Source organism: Barbus barbus (genome assembly GCF_936440315.1).
Source record: "Barbus barbus genome assembly, chromosome: 5".
In the NCBI taxonomy this organism is placed as follows: Eukaryota; Metazoa; Chordata; class Actinopteri; order Cypriniformes; family Cyprinidae; genus Barbus; species Barbus barbus.
Window position 1 is genome coordinate 37,527,181 of NC_136733.1, and position 15,993 is coordinate 37,543,173.

Genomic DNA, 15,993 nt, shown 5'->3' on the forward strand with positions numbered 1-15,993 from the left:
TTAAAATAAAAAAGAGGTGTTGAAAAATAAGTTATTTGTTGCTTTATACAATGAAAATCAATGTGGTAAGTCACACAAGTCTGGATTGACATGAAGGTGGGTAAATGTCCCTTTATTTATAAGCTCTTTAGATGAGCATTTGGAGTGCTGCAGGGATGATGTAATATTGTAGAAGAAAGCTAAAGTTTGGCCATAAATGAACGATGGTTGCATGATTTTAACAGCACCATCACTAAGTTTCAGACAACTCATATTTAATCTTTATTTAAAATCTTAAAGATTGTAAGGCAAGAGTATAAATGGGGGCCTAATGGTTAGAGAGTCGGACTCGTAACCCAAAGGTTGTAGGTTCGAGTCTCAGGTCCAGCAGGTATTGTAGGTGGGGGGAGTGAATGTATTGTACAGTGCTCTCTCCAGCTCTCCGGGTTTTAAGACTTTGGGTTTTCATACAGAACTACAAAATAAAAAAAGCATTTGTGGAAATGGTTCTCTAAAGGCATCAGACTATAAAACTATTCTAAGTTTTAGCTGAAGTCTTAATTTTTAAGAGATTATTATGGAATGTGTTTGGTCAAGGCCACCATATTATGCGTTTCAGACGTCAGTTCTTTCTACATGTCTACAATTTGGACAGTTGTGAATCACAAAAAGTATAAATATGTGCGAGAAATTAAAAATAAGGGTCCTGTTTGTTGTTTTCACACAAAGGCTAGCGGGTGACTTTTCATGATACGATGACGTCACCTGTAACTCAATACAGCCTACAGATCCAATAACGCTTACGCTCACACACAAACACACTGCGAGACAGAAACCATGAATACTGCATAGTTAGGAGTCCAACACCCCTGGTGAACATATCCCAAATGTATGTTGTATATTTGTGTGTGAAAGTTTGAATGCGTAAATAAGGAAAACATGAGGCCAAGAGAGAAACAGATGGTTTCACCGGGAGCTCAGAGACTCAGCTCTGATCGACCTTTAGATACAGACTGAGCCACTGTTAAACAATCCCAACCAGCCAGGCCCCAAACTCTGGGAACACATTTCTTCTCTCCATCCACAGTATTCCAGCAGGTGCTCTGAAGCCCAAAAATGATGGAAAAATACTTTCAGTATTTCTAGTATGCAGGGGTTTTTTTTTATTATTATTGGAATGAGGAATAACACAGTATTTTCATGATCGCTCTCTCTTGCACACACCAGCAAATTCAGTTTTACCTGGAAGGCATTAATGAGGTTGGGAGTGTTATCAGGGCTTTTATGGTGGAATCGCCACACCCTGCGGTTTCAAAAACAAACAAGTATGACTTGCTCTATGATACCAATTAAACTGACAGCTCTTAAAACAAACACACACACACCAGAAATAGATTTCAGGAGACTATTTCTAAAAAAAGACAGGCAAACCATATGAAGAAGATGGAGCAAAGACACAGCAGAAAGACAAAACACAAACAGAGTGAGTGAACAGAGAGAGAGAGAGAGAGAGAGAGAGAGCTGCCCTGAGTGACCTGTGTCTGCTTCGGTTTCTCTGGATGAAATCAAGCTGACTTCAGCCAGACGCACTCAGATTCCACCTGCAGTCTACTGACACATGCCAGATGTCCTCTGTATCACCCTGTGTAACCTTTAATCCAACACTATTACAACCTTTAAAAGGTCAAAATGGTAGCAACAAAAAAATATGAGGTTTTTGAGCTTGCACTAAAGTCTGGTGATGGGGTGAAACATACACAAGAACTTATAAAAGTTTGGTTCCCAGCACCATTGCACGATTCAGTGTAGTGCATTTTGGGTATTACTTTGAGAACAAGTTAAAAACAGTGTTGTTATCTTTAACTAAAACTTTTCATTTATTGAAATAAAGCTGAATATACAGGTGCTGGTCATAAAATTAGAATATCATGAAAAAGTTGATTTATTTCAGTAATACCATTCAAAAAGTGAAACTTGTATATTAGATTCATTCATTACACACAGACTGATATATTTCAAATGTTTCCTTTAATTTTGATGATTATAACTGACAACTAATGAAAGTCCCAAATTCAGTATCACAGACAATTAGAATATCAATTAAAACCAATGCAAAAAAAAAAAATATTTTTAGAAATGTTGGCCAACTGAAAAGTATGAGCATGTACAGCACTCAATATTTAGTTCGGGCTCCTTTGGCCTGGATTACTGCAGCAATGCGGCGTGACATGGAGTCGATCAGTCTGTGGCACTGCTCAGGTGTTATGAGAGCCCATGTTGCTCTGATAGTGGTCTTCACAATACACAATGGTCAGGCGAGTTTGCTGGCCAGTCAAGAACAGGGATACCATGGTCCTTAAACCAGGTACTGGTAGCTTTGGCAGTGTGTGCAGGTGCCAAGTCCTGTTGGAAAATGAAATCTGCATCTCTATAAAGTTGGTCAGCAGCAGGAAGCATGAAGTGCTCTAAAACTTCCTGGTAGACGGCTGCGTTGACCTTGGACCTCAGAAAACACAATGGACCAACACCAGCAGATGACATGGCACCCCAAACCATCAATGACTGTGGAAACTTTACACTGGACCTCAAGCAACGTGGATTATGTGCCTCTCCTCTCTTCCTCCAGACTCTGGGACCTTGATTTCCAAAGGAAATGCTAAATTTACTTTCATCAGAGAACATAACTTTGGACCACTCAGCAGCAGTCCAGTCCTTTTTGTCTGTAGCCCAGGCAAGACGCTTCTGACGCTGTCTCTTGTTCAAGAGTGGCTTGACACAAGGAATGCGACAGCTGAAACCCACGTCTTGCATACGTCTGTGCGTGGTGGTTCTTGAAGCACTGACTCCAGCTGCAGTCCACTCTTTGTGAATCTCCCCCACATTTTTGAATGGGTTTTGTTTCACAATCCTCTCCAGGCTGCGGTTATCCCTATTGCTTGTACACTTTTTTTCTACCACATCTTGTCCTTCCCTTCACCTCTCTATTAATGTGCTTGGACACAAAGCTCTGTGAACAGCCAGCCTCTTTAGCAATGACCTTTTGTGTCTTGCCCTCCTTGTGCAAGGTGTCAATGGTCGTCTTTTGGACAACTGTCAAGTCAGCAGTCTTCCCCATGATTGTGTAGCCTACAGAACTAGACTGAGAGACCATTTAAAGGCTTTTGCAGGTGTTTTGAGTTCATTAGCCGATTAGAGTGTGGCACCAGGCGTCTTCAATATTGAACATTTTCACAATATTCTAATTTTCTGAGATACTGAATTTGGGACTTTCATTAGTTGTCAGTTATAATCATCAAAATTAAAGGAAATAAACATTTGAAATATATCAGTCTGTGTGTAATGAATGAATCTAATATACAAGTTTCACTTTTTGAATGGTATTACTGAAATAAATCCACTTTTTCATGATATTCTAATTTTATGGCCAGTACCTGTATATATATTATTACACTTAAAAAAGGTTGAAGTACTTAATTACTGATAATTAAACTGGAATTAAAATAAAGCTATAGTAATATATAAATATTACAAAAGCACATTATAAAATTACTAAAACTTTGACTAAAATATAAAAAATATATTTAAAATAATGCTATATAAAAAACGCATACAAATAATACTAAAATAACAATGGTTCAGGATGACAATGCTCTATTGCATATTCTTGAAAAAGTTATTAAAAGGGGTCATATGATGCGATTTCATGTTTTCCTTTGTCTTTTGAGTGTTACAAGGTATTTGTGCACATATAAGATCTGTAAAGTTGCAAAGATTAAAGTCTCAAAACCAAAGAGATATTCTTTATAAAAGTTAAGAATCTGCAACGCCTTCCTAAAACGGCTCATTTAAAAACGCCCCCGCGTCTACGTCACGATGTGGGAAGATTTGCATAACACCGCCCAAACGTATACGCAATGAAAGGCGGCATAACTTTTATTCTCGCTGTAGTATTGTTTAGGGCTGAACGATATGGACAAAATTTCATATCTCGATTTTCATGCCAGATATCTCGATATCGATACGATACGATATGACTACGGGTTCGGTGAAAACCAAGCATTTCTCAGAAAAATAAAAACATCATAATACAAAAAAATTTGGAAAGTGTAGTTTTATTTTTAAGAACTCACTGGTGGACGTCGACTCGTACGGCGTAAAGGCTCTTTCAAGGCCCTTTCACACAGGACGCGGCATGCGCTGCGCTATGAAACCCATTCATTTCAATGGCTTGCGCTGCGCGAGGGCGGTTAGTTGCTGCGCCGACCAAAGCGCACGCGCAGCGGAGCGCGCCAGCGGCGAGCTTGCGCGCGCGCCGCGGTCAAAGTTCAAAATAGTTCAACTTTTGCCGCTGCGCTCTGTGACGTTTCCCCGCGCGGCCAATAGAAACGGGGCATCCAAACAAGCGCCGAACTCAAAATGGATGAACAGCTGATTCTCTGTGTGTCAGTGTGTCTGAATTTCCAGAGCTATACCATACAAGTTTGCGGTCGAATAGGGACCTCAGCGGTGCATTCAAGGGCACTCGTAAAACTGATGTTCGTTGTGTGACTGCCAGAGTTGTATGCAGGGCGGGGCGAGCGCGGAGAGGGGAAATCTATATCGTCTATATCGTTGCTTTTTTCGATAGTAATATCTTGAAAGTTCATATCTCGATATAGATACGATAACGATATATCGTTCAGCCCTAGTATTGTTGTTGCCGCTGCCATGTCGTGGAGACGCTGTATTTCGTTGTGAAAGCAAAAGTACTTTCTTTGGCCTTCCAAATGAGTATACAACTAGAAATCAGTGGTTAAGTTATATTTACAACACTGTTCCAGAACAGAGCAACGCAAATATTCGAGTGTGTGCAGCACATTTTACGGAGGACTGTTTCCTAAACCTGGAAGAGAGTAGTCTACAATGTAAACACTATGAATGGCTGTGAACACTATAAAGTGGGGCAATTCCAACATCGCAAGGACAGTCTGGTGCTTCTGACTCACATCTTGTAAGTACGTTTCGATATTTAAAAAAATTTGCTAACGACTATTCAGATGCGAGTTGAGCAGTGTAGAGTAGTGCTTGTTTGGCGTTTCTATGATCACAAATGCAGACATGGCGCAACGTGTAAAAAGACCATGCGAGTCATTGTAATCAGTAATTATGTCACTGAATGCAACAAATGCCTCGTTTATAGTGGGTTTTATTGTTTGTCTCGTCGCGCCGGGACACGGCTTCATAACATGGTAAAGGGCGTAACATTTCCGTCAAAAGCTTGAGGTATTCGGCCAATCACAACGCACTGTATAGCTGGCCAATCAGAGCACAACTCACTTCTCAGAATGATGAGCTGCGTTTCAGAAAGGCGGAGCATAGAGGAGAAACAATAATGCAAAATATGTGGAAAATAATGTGTTTTTTGAACCTCGAACCACGTAAACCCATTGCATTACACCAAATAATGTTCTTTTTAGCAGCATCATATGACCCCTTTAAATAACATAACATAAAATATCATACATAGCATCTATAAAATTACATTATTACTAAATAACGCATATTCCATGGTAAGTACAAGTTTGTTCCTAAAAAAAAAAAAAACTTGGTTTACAATAAGGCATGTACAATGGAAGTGAACTAGGCCAATAAAAGCCAATTACATTGATATTTTTAATAATATAGCTGTAAGGCAGTGTAACCTACGTGTAACATGATTTTAGCACTGAAAAAAATTAACCTGTTTTACAGCTTTTAAGAGAGTTTAAGCTTTAAAAGAATAATTTATGCAAGTGCTTTTACGATACTGCAATATGCCCCACCACATTAATAAAACGATAGATGAAATTATTCATGGTAGTCAACATTAGGCCACAAACATTGTTGATTGAGCTTAACTTATATTCAACTTGGAAGATTCATGTAAAACAACATTTTCTGTTAAAAAGCCTAAAATGTGACTAGACCAACATTATTCTCGTGGGATATTCGTTAGCTACCCTGTAAGCCTGTGAAGCAATCTTTTGTTGTTTCTGTTTGCTCAGTATTCAACCGAGCAAAGAAGAGAGACAAAAACTGGTGAGGAGCGCACTTCAAAGTGCCTTTCATGCCAAACCCTCCTATTTCTCTTTCTCTGACCTGAAAGTGAGGGCCGCGCAGAAGAAATAATGTGCCTCGCGCACACAAAAATGAGTTGGGAAGCCATTTAATTGAATGCCGCCAGTAAAAGGAAAAGAATAGCAATGCTCGGGCAAACCGCTATAGAGCTGATGTCACGACAGAGTTAGAGCCGGTTTCATAGAAAGAGAACGATATGCACCAAATGATTCGCTGTAGAAGCTGAATACTTCAATGGTTGCGGTGCGCTCAACATGAGAGACAACGCAAACGCAATGAGATGTGAAATAAAACGTCCTCATGTATTAAAGAAGAGTGGCTTGATTAAGTGCTGGAAATAGCGGAGGATGGGTAACAAAACTCTGAGACATACAGTCAAACACAAGTGTATTGTACAAACTGTACTTAAGACAGCTATAGAAGAATTCATATGTTCACGGTGTTTTTTATATATTTAACTTACAGATCTCAGCTTAAGTTTTGCTTCAGTTTCTATTCTATTCTATCAGTTTAAATAGTTTGTTTTGATAATATATTATGTTAGGGCTATATTATAAACCTGATAAATAACTGACCTTGTTTTTGAGTCTTTGACTTTGAGTCTCTTGCTCATCAAGGCTGTATTCATTTCAAAAATACAGAAAAAAACAGTGATATAGTGAAATATTATTGCAATTTCTAATATTGGTTTCCTATTTTAATACCTATACTATAAAATAGCATTTATTCCTGTGATCAAAGCTGATTTTCAGCCTCATTACTCCAGTCTTCAGTGTCCCATGATCCTTCAGAAATCATTCTAATATGCTGATTTATTATCAGTGTTGAAACTGTTGTGCTGCTTAATATTTTTTTGGAACCTGTGTTACTTTTTTCTTTGATTCTTTGATTAATAAAAAGTTTAAAAGAACCGCATTTATTCAAAATAGAAATATTTTCTAACAATAGAAGTCTTTACTATCAATTTTATCCATTTAACACATCCTTGCTGAATAAAGTTTAACTTTCTTTAATTTAAAGTATCTTTAAAAAAGAAAGAAAAAAAAAATCTGACCCCAAACTTTTGAATAGTTTATATTGTAACACTGTTCTTTTTAACTTTTTTTTTTTTTTTTTAAATATCACAGGTCCCAAAAATACATATATATACACATATATATATATATATATATATATATATATACACACATATATATATATATATATATATATATATATATATATATATATATATATATATATATATATATAAAATGCAGTACAACTGTTTCCAACGTTGATTAAAAATCAGCATATTAGAATGATTTCTAAAGGATCATGTGACACTGAAAATACAGGAATTAATTAAATTTTAAAGTATATTAAAATAGAAAACATTTATTTTAAATTGTAATAATAATTCACAATATTATTTTGTGAAATAATATTCAGTATTTTTTATCAAATAGATACTGATGAGCATAAGAAACTTCTTTATTGATCCAAACTGTTGAACTGCAGTGTATTGTACAGACAAAATGTTTTCTCAGGTAACCTATAAAATGTACATCATTTAGTTACATCAAGGGTCAAATCAAATATAAATAGCGCATTAAAGTTACACACTTTTTTGTGTGCATGCTGTACAGGTCTGGTATAAAGAATGTTTTTGCTCAGGTTCCTGAAATATCCGCTCAATAGAGAAAAGTTTTGCTCAGCAAGAAAAAAAAATTAGAGGGAACATTGCTTTAAATTTGATACAACTAAACTGAAGAGTTTTTAAGGCCTTAGCTTTAAATACGTTAAATGGTATAAGAACTAATTTTTCAAATTGCCTTAAATTGATTTGTAATAATTCAGCAGATACCTTGTAAATAGTAAAATAAAACTCTTTCCTTAATATTCATTGATATTTGTGTATTGAAAATGTTTTTGATTGACATTTATGGTCTTTATTTTATTTGGGCTAGTGAAATTAATTTTCGGGCTACCAAAATCTGAAGAGTACCTGCCCGAAGGGCTACCAGAGATTTTGACATTTTGGGAGCCCTGATAGATATAACCCTAATTAAGCACATCTAATCCAGCTATAGTTAGATCAGATGAGTTTAATTAGGGTTCTATCTATACTGTTGTAGGGCTGTGGCCCTGCAGGAACTGAGTTTGACACCCTTGGCCTATCCCATTATTGCATCCCTCCCACTGTTAAAAACTTCTGGACTTCTGTTAAAAGTACATTTTAAACACTACTTTTACTTGAGTAGATATTTTGACTGGTACTTTAGTAAAATTTCATTAAGGTAATGGTATTTTTTTTAAATAAATGAAAATTTCCTAGTCTTTCCACCTCTGCGAGTAGGGTTTGTGTTAAAGTCAATGCAGCGCTCCAAGTAAATACTGCATGCAAATCTGATGTTCTGCAGAACAACTGCCTCACACAATCTCCCAATATTTTCTGCTGTTATGAGACACTTCTTTTTAATGTTAGCAAAATGTATGTTTAAAGAAAGAAAGAAAGGTTGAGTCTTCCAAATTGTTTAGCTTAACCTTTCACAAACACCTTTATATGACATCGATAATAATAATATAAATCCAGAATATTCTGTGCAACAGTCATTGCTATTGCAGTAATGTGCAATATGAATACCATAACAATGACACTAAGTGGCCCTTAAAAAACTACACTAAAACATGTGGTCAAAGTTAAAACTTATACTAATACGACCACAAATGATTTAGGTGGATTAAACTGATGTAAACCAGGATATAGTTATAATACTGAAAACAGTATTACCGCGCCTGCCTGCGACTGTCAACTGACTACAAACAATGACAGCTTTCACTGGAGCTTCCTTTTCCCGCACAACTTCACCGCAAATCCGAAACATTTATAACAGTATTCGAAGACGAAATGAACATTCCATTTTAGAATCCGCGGGGAAATAAAACTACTTCCCAGCACTTTATTGCGACAACAGAGCCCTTACTTACCTCACTCCATACGAGTGTATTCCCTTCAACTTCCAAATGTAGCGCTTTCAAACTGCTTGTACAAAGTATCCTGACTGCCTCACGTACAGTGCATCCGTGTGCGTGACTTGCACTTGTACAATGCCGAATGTTTTGAATGGACACACGGCTTGTGGATGCGCCACCGGTGCTCTCTCTCTTCAACGCCGTGTGTGATCATAGCCCTGCCCCCACGAGCACGTTAACCAATCCTACTACGGTGAAGGTTTGTCTTATGAATATTAAGTAGGCTCCTTGACTGAACACCTGCAGAAAAGGTAACCAAGCAACGTCAGTATGACTGAATTAAATTCAAGAGCTAAACCTTCGTAATAGTAGGACTTGTACGTTCAATTAGGAGAGAGAGAGAACTACAACAGCACAGTCACGTGTTTAGGGGCCATGTTTACCTAGAGCCCTTGTAAATCCTTACTTGTATTCATCATGTTCAGACTTGTTTCAAACACAATGTAAAATTGGTGTGTGTTTAGTTATTATTTAAACATACAGATAAAGCTGCTAAGAGTAATCTTTTTTTTAAAGTATAAACAGGTTTTGGCCAGTTAGATGGCAATACATTTGTACATTGTAATGTATTTTAAAATATTATTTTCAGAATTGCAGAGGCAAAAAGTATTATGTAGGCTATTCGGTTCTATTCTTTTACATGCTATTTATATATGCTAGCTAGAGCACAGCTGAAAGTATCCTCTCTGTTCATGTTAACAAAAATCATGTTGACGTGCTTGTGAAACAGGATATAATCACTATTAAATCCTAAACCATCTAACACCTACTGTGCCTGGTCGGTATAGATAAAAAGACATGTCAAGATGTGTCACTCTTAAAGTCAGACTCAGGATCAGTTTACACAAAGTGCCCCTGGCAATTGAACAGGAAGTGGAGAGGAAGTCAATCAGTGTGCCCACCCTTCCTATCTGTCTGCTCTCCAACAGGCTGGACCGAGTCCAAAGATCACAGACAGAATTTTACCAGAAAACCCACCAGAGTCTGTGCTTCAATCATATACAAATAGAGTACCACCTAGTGGCTGATCAGTGGAAAGCTGGTTCAATCAGCCTGAAAAATACTGTGCATTCACAGAGAACAGAATACTGTTCTCTGTGAAAGTCATGCCATTATTCTTTTGAATCCTTGGCATAATTGAGATAGTAAACAGAAAGCAGAATTCTAATGGGTAATAAAATTATTTTGTCGTAACATGAATAAATGAAACTGTCAAAATACATTGCGGTGCCCCCTAATGTTTATTATGAAGGACTGAATGAATTCATATTTTTGGAGGACAATTGTTTAAAGGCGTCTCTCTGAATTTTGTTAATTTTTCTGCTTCTCTGAACCTCTGGTTGATTTCTCTGTCTAATCTAACCTGAAAAATAAAAAAGACAATATTGTGATTGAATTCTCACTCAATGTTGTGATTATTTCAAGGCAAACAAAAACACAGAAAGAAATAACAAAAAAAGTAATGAATCATAACAATGTCTGCTTTTTTATTGTATTGAAAAAAAAAGTTTTGATTTATTACTTTATTAATGCGCCAGTTTTTGAAACTGTTTCAAAATGATCATCTATAGAATTATGATCTACAGTGGGGCAAATAAGTATTTGATACACTGCTGATTTTTCAAGTTTTCCCAAAGAATGAAGAGATCTGTAATTTTCATCGTAGGTACACCTCAACTGTGAGAGACAGAATATTTAAAAAAAATCCAGAAAATCACATTGTATGATTTTTAAATAATTAACTTCAATTTTATTGCATGAATTGTATTTGATCACCTACCAACCAGCAAGAATTCTGGCTCTCACAGACCTGTTAGTTTGTCTTTAAGAAGCCCTCCTATCCTCCACTCATTACCTGTATTAATTGCACCTGTTTAAACTCGATACCTGTATAAAAGACACCTGTTCACACACTCAATCAATCAGACTCCAACCTCTCCACTATGGGCAAGACCAAAGAGCTGTCTAAGGACACTAGGGACCTTAGTCCTGCACAAGGCTGGGATGGGCTACAGTACAATAGGCAAACAGCTTGGTGAGAAGGCAACAACTGTTGGCGCAATTATTAGAAAATGGAAGAAATTCAAGATGACTGTCAATCTCCCTCAGACTGGGGCTCCATGCAAGATCTCGCCTCCTGGAGTATCAATGATCCTGAGAAAGGTGAGGGATCAGCCTAGAACTACACGGGAGGACCTGGTCAATGACCTGAAGAGAGCTGGGACCACAGTCTCAACGGTTACCATTAGTAACACACTACACCGTCATGGATTAAAATCCTGCAGCGCACGCAAGGTCCCCCTGCTCAAGCCAGCACATGTCCAGGCCCGTCTGAAGTTTGCCAAAGACCATCTGGATGATCCAGAGGAGGCATGGGAGAAGGTCATGTGGTCAGATGAGACCAAAATATAACTTTTTGGTATAAACTTCACTCGGCGTGTTTGGAGGAAGAAGAAGGATGAGCACAATCCCAAGAACACCATCCCAATCGTGAAGCATGGGGGTGGAAACATCATGCTTTGGGGGTGCTTTTCTGCAAAGGGGACAGGACGACTGCACCGTATTGAGGGGAGGATGGATGGAGCCATGTATCGCGAGATTTTGGGCAACAAGCTCCTTCCCTCAGTAAGAGCATTGAAGATGGGTCGTGGCTGGGTCTTCCAGCATGATAATGACCCCAAACACACAGCAAGGACAACTAAGGAGTGGCTCCGTAAGAAGCATTTCAAGGTCCTGGAGTGGCCTAGCCAGTCTCCAGACCTGAACTCAATAGAAAATCTATGGAGGGATCTGAAACTCCGTGTTGCCCAGCGACAGCCCCAAAACCTGAAAGATCTGGAGAAGACCTGTATGGAGGAGTAGGCCAAAAAACCCTGCTGCAGTGTGTGCAAACCTGGTCAAGAACTACAGGAAACGTCTGACCTCTGTAATTGTAAACAAAGGTTTCTGTACCAAATATTAAGTTCTATTTTTCTATTGTATCAAATACTTATTTCATGCAATAAAATGGAAAGTAATTATTCAAAAATCATACAATGTGATTTTCTGGATTTTTTTTATATTCTGTCTCTCACAGTTGAGGTGTACCTACGATGAAAATTACAGATCTCTTCATTCTTTAGGAAAACTTGAAAAATCGGCAGTGTATCAAATACTTATTTGCCCCACTGTAATTGTGATTTTCAGTATTATGAGTTTGCACTGCCGTCTTCTGGACATCCCTGCACACTGCATCCATATCACTGAGTGAAGACATGGAGACATGATATGAATTCAGAACCACAAACTAGAGTATACTATTTTTACCATTTCTTTTTAAGGCAGAAATTTAAGGCAGAGTTGTATGCTACTATGCTGTTCTGAATTAATCAATAGTGACCTTTAACCCATAACAGGTCACAAAAAACGCTTTGATGAAACACTTTTCATCAACTGTAAACCTCTCTACTCGCCGCGGGAGTTTTGTTCGTTCATTCTGGTGAGGTTCTACATTCCACCTCAAGCACACATGAGCTCAGCTTTACAGAAACTCGCTGATATGATCACAGACACAGAACAACAACACCTGGTCTCTGTTTTAATCGTTCTTGGGGACTTTAATAAAGCAAATCTCTCCCGTAAACTGCCAAAATACAGACAGCATGTTACATGTCCCACCAGAGACAGTAATTACTGGATCACTGTTACACAGCAATAAAGGATGCATATCACTCTGTCCCACGGGCAGCTTTAGGACTCTCTGATCACTGTTTGGTTCATCTTATTCCGACCTACAGGCAGAAACTGAAGTCAGCTAAACCTGTATTAAGGACTGTAAAGAGATGGACTAATGAGACAGAGCGTTAGCTTTTACAAGCCTGTCTCGACCTTACTGATTGGAGTGTTTTTGAAGCTGCTGCGAACGATCTGGGCGAGCTCACAGAGACTGTAACATCATATATCAGTTTCTGTGAGGATATGTGCATTCCTAACAGGACTCATCTAACTTGTAACAACGACAAACTGTGGTTCACTGCAAAACTCAGACAGCTCCGTCAGGACAAAGAAGATGCTTACAGGAATGGGGAAAGAGTCTTGTATAAACAGGCCAAATACACACTGGAAAAGGAGATCAGAGTGGCAAAGAGAAATTATTCTGATAAGCTAAGGATCCAATTCTCTTCCAGTGACACGGCTTCAGTATGGAAAGGTCTGAAAGACATCACCAAATACAAGACACCATCCCCCAGCACTGTGGAGAATCAACAACTGGCAGACGATCTGAATGAGTTCTACTGCAGGTTTGAAAAAAACACCATTCACACCTCCTGCAACCCCCCTCTCCCCCACACCTGAACTGCAGATAAGAGAAGATGATGTGCGCCAGGTATTCAAAAAGAACAAGAGAAGGAAGGCACCAGGCCCAGACGGTGTGACACCAGCCTGTCTGAAATGCTGCGCTGACCAGCTGGCCCCCATCTTCACACAGATCTTCAACGGACCACTGCAGCTGTGCGAAGTCCCCTCATGCTTCAAACACTCCACCATCATCCCCGTCCCAAAGAAACCCAAGATTACAGAACTTAACGACTACAGACCTGTGGCTCTAACATCTGTAGTCATGAAGTCATTTGAAAAACTTGTTTTGGCTTATCTGAAGGACATCACTGGATCCTTACTGGACCCCCTGCAGTTTGCCTAAAGAGCAAACAGGTCTGTGGATGACGCAGTCAACATGGGACTGCAATACCTGAACAGACCAGGGACTTATGTGAGGATCCTGTTTGTGGACTTCAGCTCGGCCTTTAACACTATCATTCCAAACCTCCTCCTGCCCAAACTAACTCAGCTCTCCGTCCCCACCTCTGTCTGTCAGAGGATCAACAGCTTCCTGACAGACAGGCAGCAGCTAGTGAGGCTGGCAAAATACACAACCAGCACCCGTACGATCAGCACTGGAGCTCCTCAGGGCTGTGTTCTCTCCCCACTGCTCTTCTCCCTGTACACCAACGACTGCACATCTAAAGACCCCTCTGTCAAGCTCCTGAAGTTTGCAGATGACACCACAGTCATCGGCCTCATTCAGGACGGTGACGAGTCTGCTTACAGACGGGAGGTTAAGGAGCTGGCTGTCTGGTGCAGTCTTAACAACCTGGAGCTCAACACGCTCAAAACAGTGGAGATGATCGTGGACTTCAGGAGAAACCCCCCTGCACTCCCCCCACTCACCATCATGAACAGCACTGTGACTGCAGTGGAGTCATTCAGATTCCTGGGCACCACAATTTCTCAGGACCTGAAGTGGGACATTCACACTGACTCAATTGTGAAAAAGGCCCAGCAGAGGTTGTACTTCCTTCGCCAGCTGAGGAAGTTCAACCTATCACAGGACTTGCTGAAACAGTTCTACTCCACCATCATTGAATCCGCCCTCTGCACTTCATTAACTGTCTGGTTCAGCTCAACTACCAAATCTGACCTCAAAAGACTACGGAGGGTAGTCAGGACTGCTGAGCGAATCATTGGTACAACCCTCCCCACTCTCCAAGAACTGTACTTATCCAGAGTGAACAAAAGAGCAGGTAAAATCACTCTGGATCCCTCACATCCAGCACACTCCCTCTTTGAACCGTTACCGTCTGGGCGACGCTACAGAGCTCTGAGCACCAGAACAGCCAGACATAGGAACAGTTTCTTCCCTCAGGCAATCCATCTCATGAACATTTGAACGCTTAACAATAAACATGAAACACACAACACTATCATACTTTTTTGTTATTTAACACACATACTTATTACATTTCAAATTTGTACCTAACATACCTGTACATACTGAATTGTCTATTTTGTATTTTGTGTTTGTGCTATTTTGCATATTGTCCATTTTGTATATTTGTACATTATTATTATTTTTTTATTATTATCTGTGTCCTGTCCTCTTGCTGTCTCTCTGTCCCACTGTGGAGCTACTGTCACTAAAACAAATTCCTCGTATGTGCAAACATACCTGGCAATAAAGCTAATTCTGATTCTGATTCTGAAAGGGTAAAATTTAGTTTTATTATTGATGAAGCAACACAAATTTGTACAAATGTCCAATTCTTTCATTTATTTACTCAAACAACTGTCTTTGACAGGATTTTAGTACCTTACTTTTTACTACTACAGACAAACATCTCACAATTCTTAGTAGATAATTGACAGTAGTGAGAAGTTAGTTAGTGACGTAAAATGTCACTTTTCAAGTGAAGGTATGAACAGTTAAGAGAATTAATGAATAGTTTGACATATAAAATAAAAATAAGTCATGTTTTGATTGGTCATAAGATTTTGGCCTCACTTGAAAATTAACAGTCAACATTAATGTAACCTGACAGTCACTGCATGAGGTGGAAGGGAAGAAATCTCCCACGGAGCAAACCAACATCCTTCCCGTGGACTAGAGCTGGGCTGTGACCCAAAAAGTGCCTTCAACCCTCTGATCTCTCTCATGAGCAAATACACAAACAACACCAACAAACAAATAAAAAAAACAACAGCAATAGTCCCCCAGTCACAATCTTTCCGTCTGACTCCCTCACTCTTTGAGGCAGGTGAGATCACGACATGGTCCACATCCTCGCTGTGAAGAACAGCAGGGGAACCCAAAAAAGACTGGCCACAAAAGCTCCAGCACGAATTCTGAATAAAGGAGAAATCCTATTGACTGGAAGAACATGCAAGGGTGTTCAGGCCAGGGTCTCACGTTATTGGCCTATATTCAACAGGCAATTCTCCAACTGCTGCCCGCTCTGGCTCCTGATTTAGTCACAGCATCAGCCTCCAATGACAGATCCCCAATCTCCCATCAACCTCCTGTTCTCACGTCCCAGAACATACAGAGACGAATAAAGCAAGGGAATTGACAAAAAACTGAGAAATGGA

The 15,993-nt window shown here is 39.2% G+C and overlaps 1 protein-coding gene across 1 annotated transcript in view; it reads right to left on the bottom strand.

The window, feature by feature from the left end:
* The window catches only part of LOC306869959 (rho guanine nucleotide exchange factor 28-like), a 73,465-nt gene extending 64,229 nt beyond the window's left edge, over nt 1-9,236 (bottom strand). The window contains exon 1 of the mRNA XM_079416935.1: nt 9,046-9,236. The gene's annotated coding sequence lies outside the window, so the exon portion shown is untranslated. The remainder of the gene's footprint in view (nt 1-9,045) is intronic.
* Nucleotides 9,237-15,993: the final 6,757 nt, after the last annotated feature.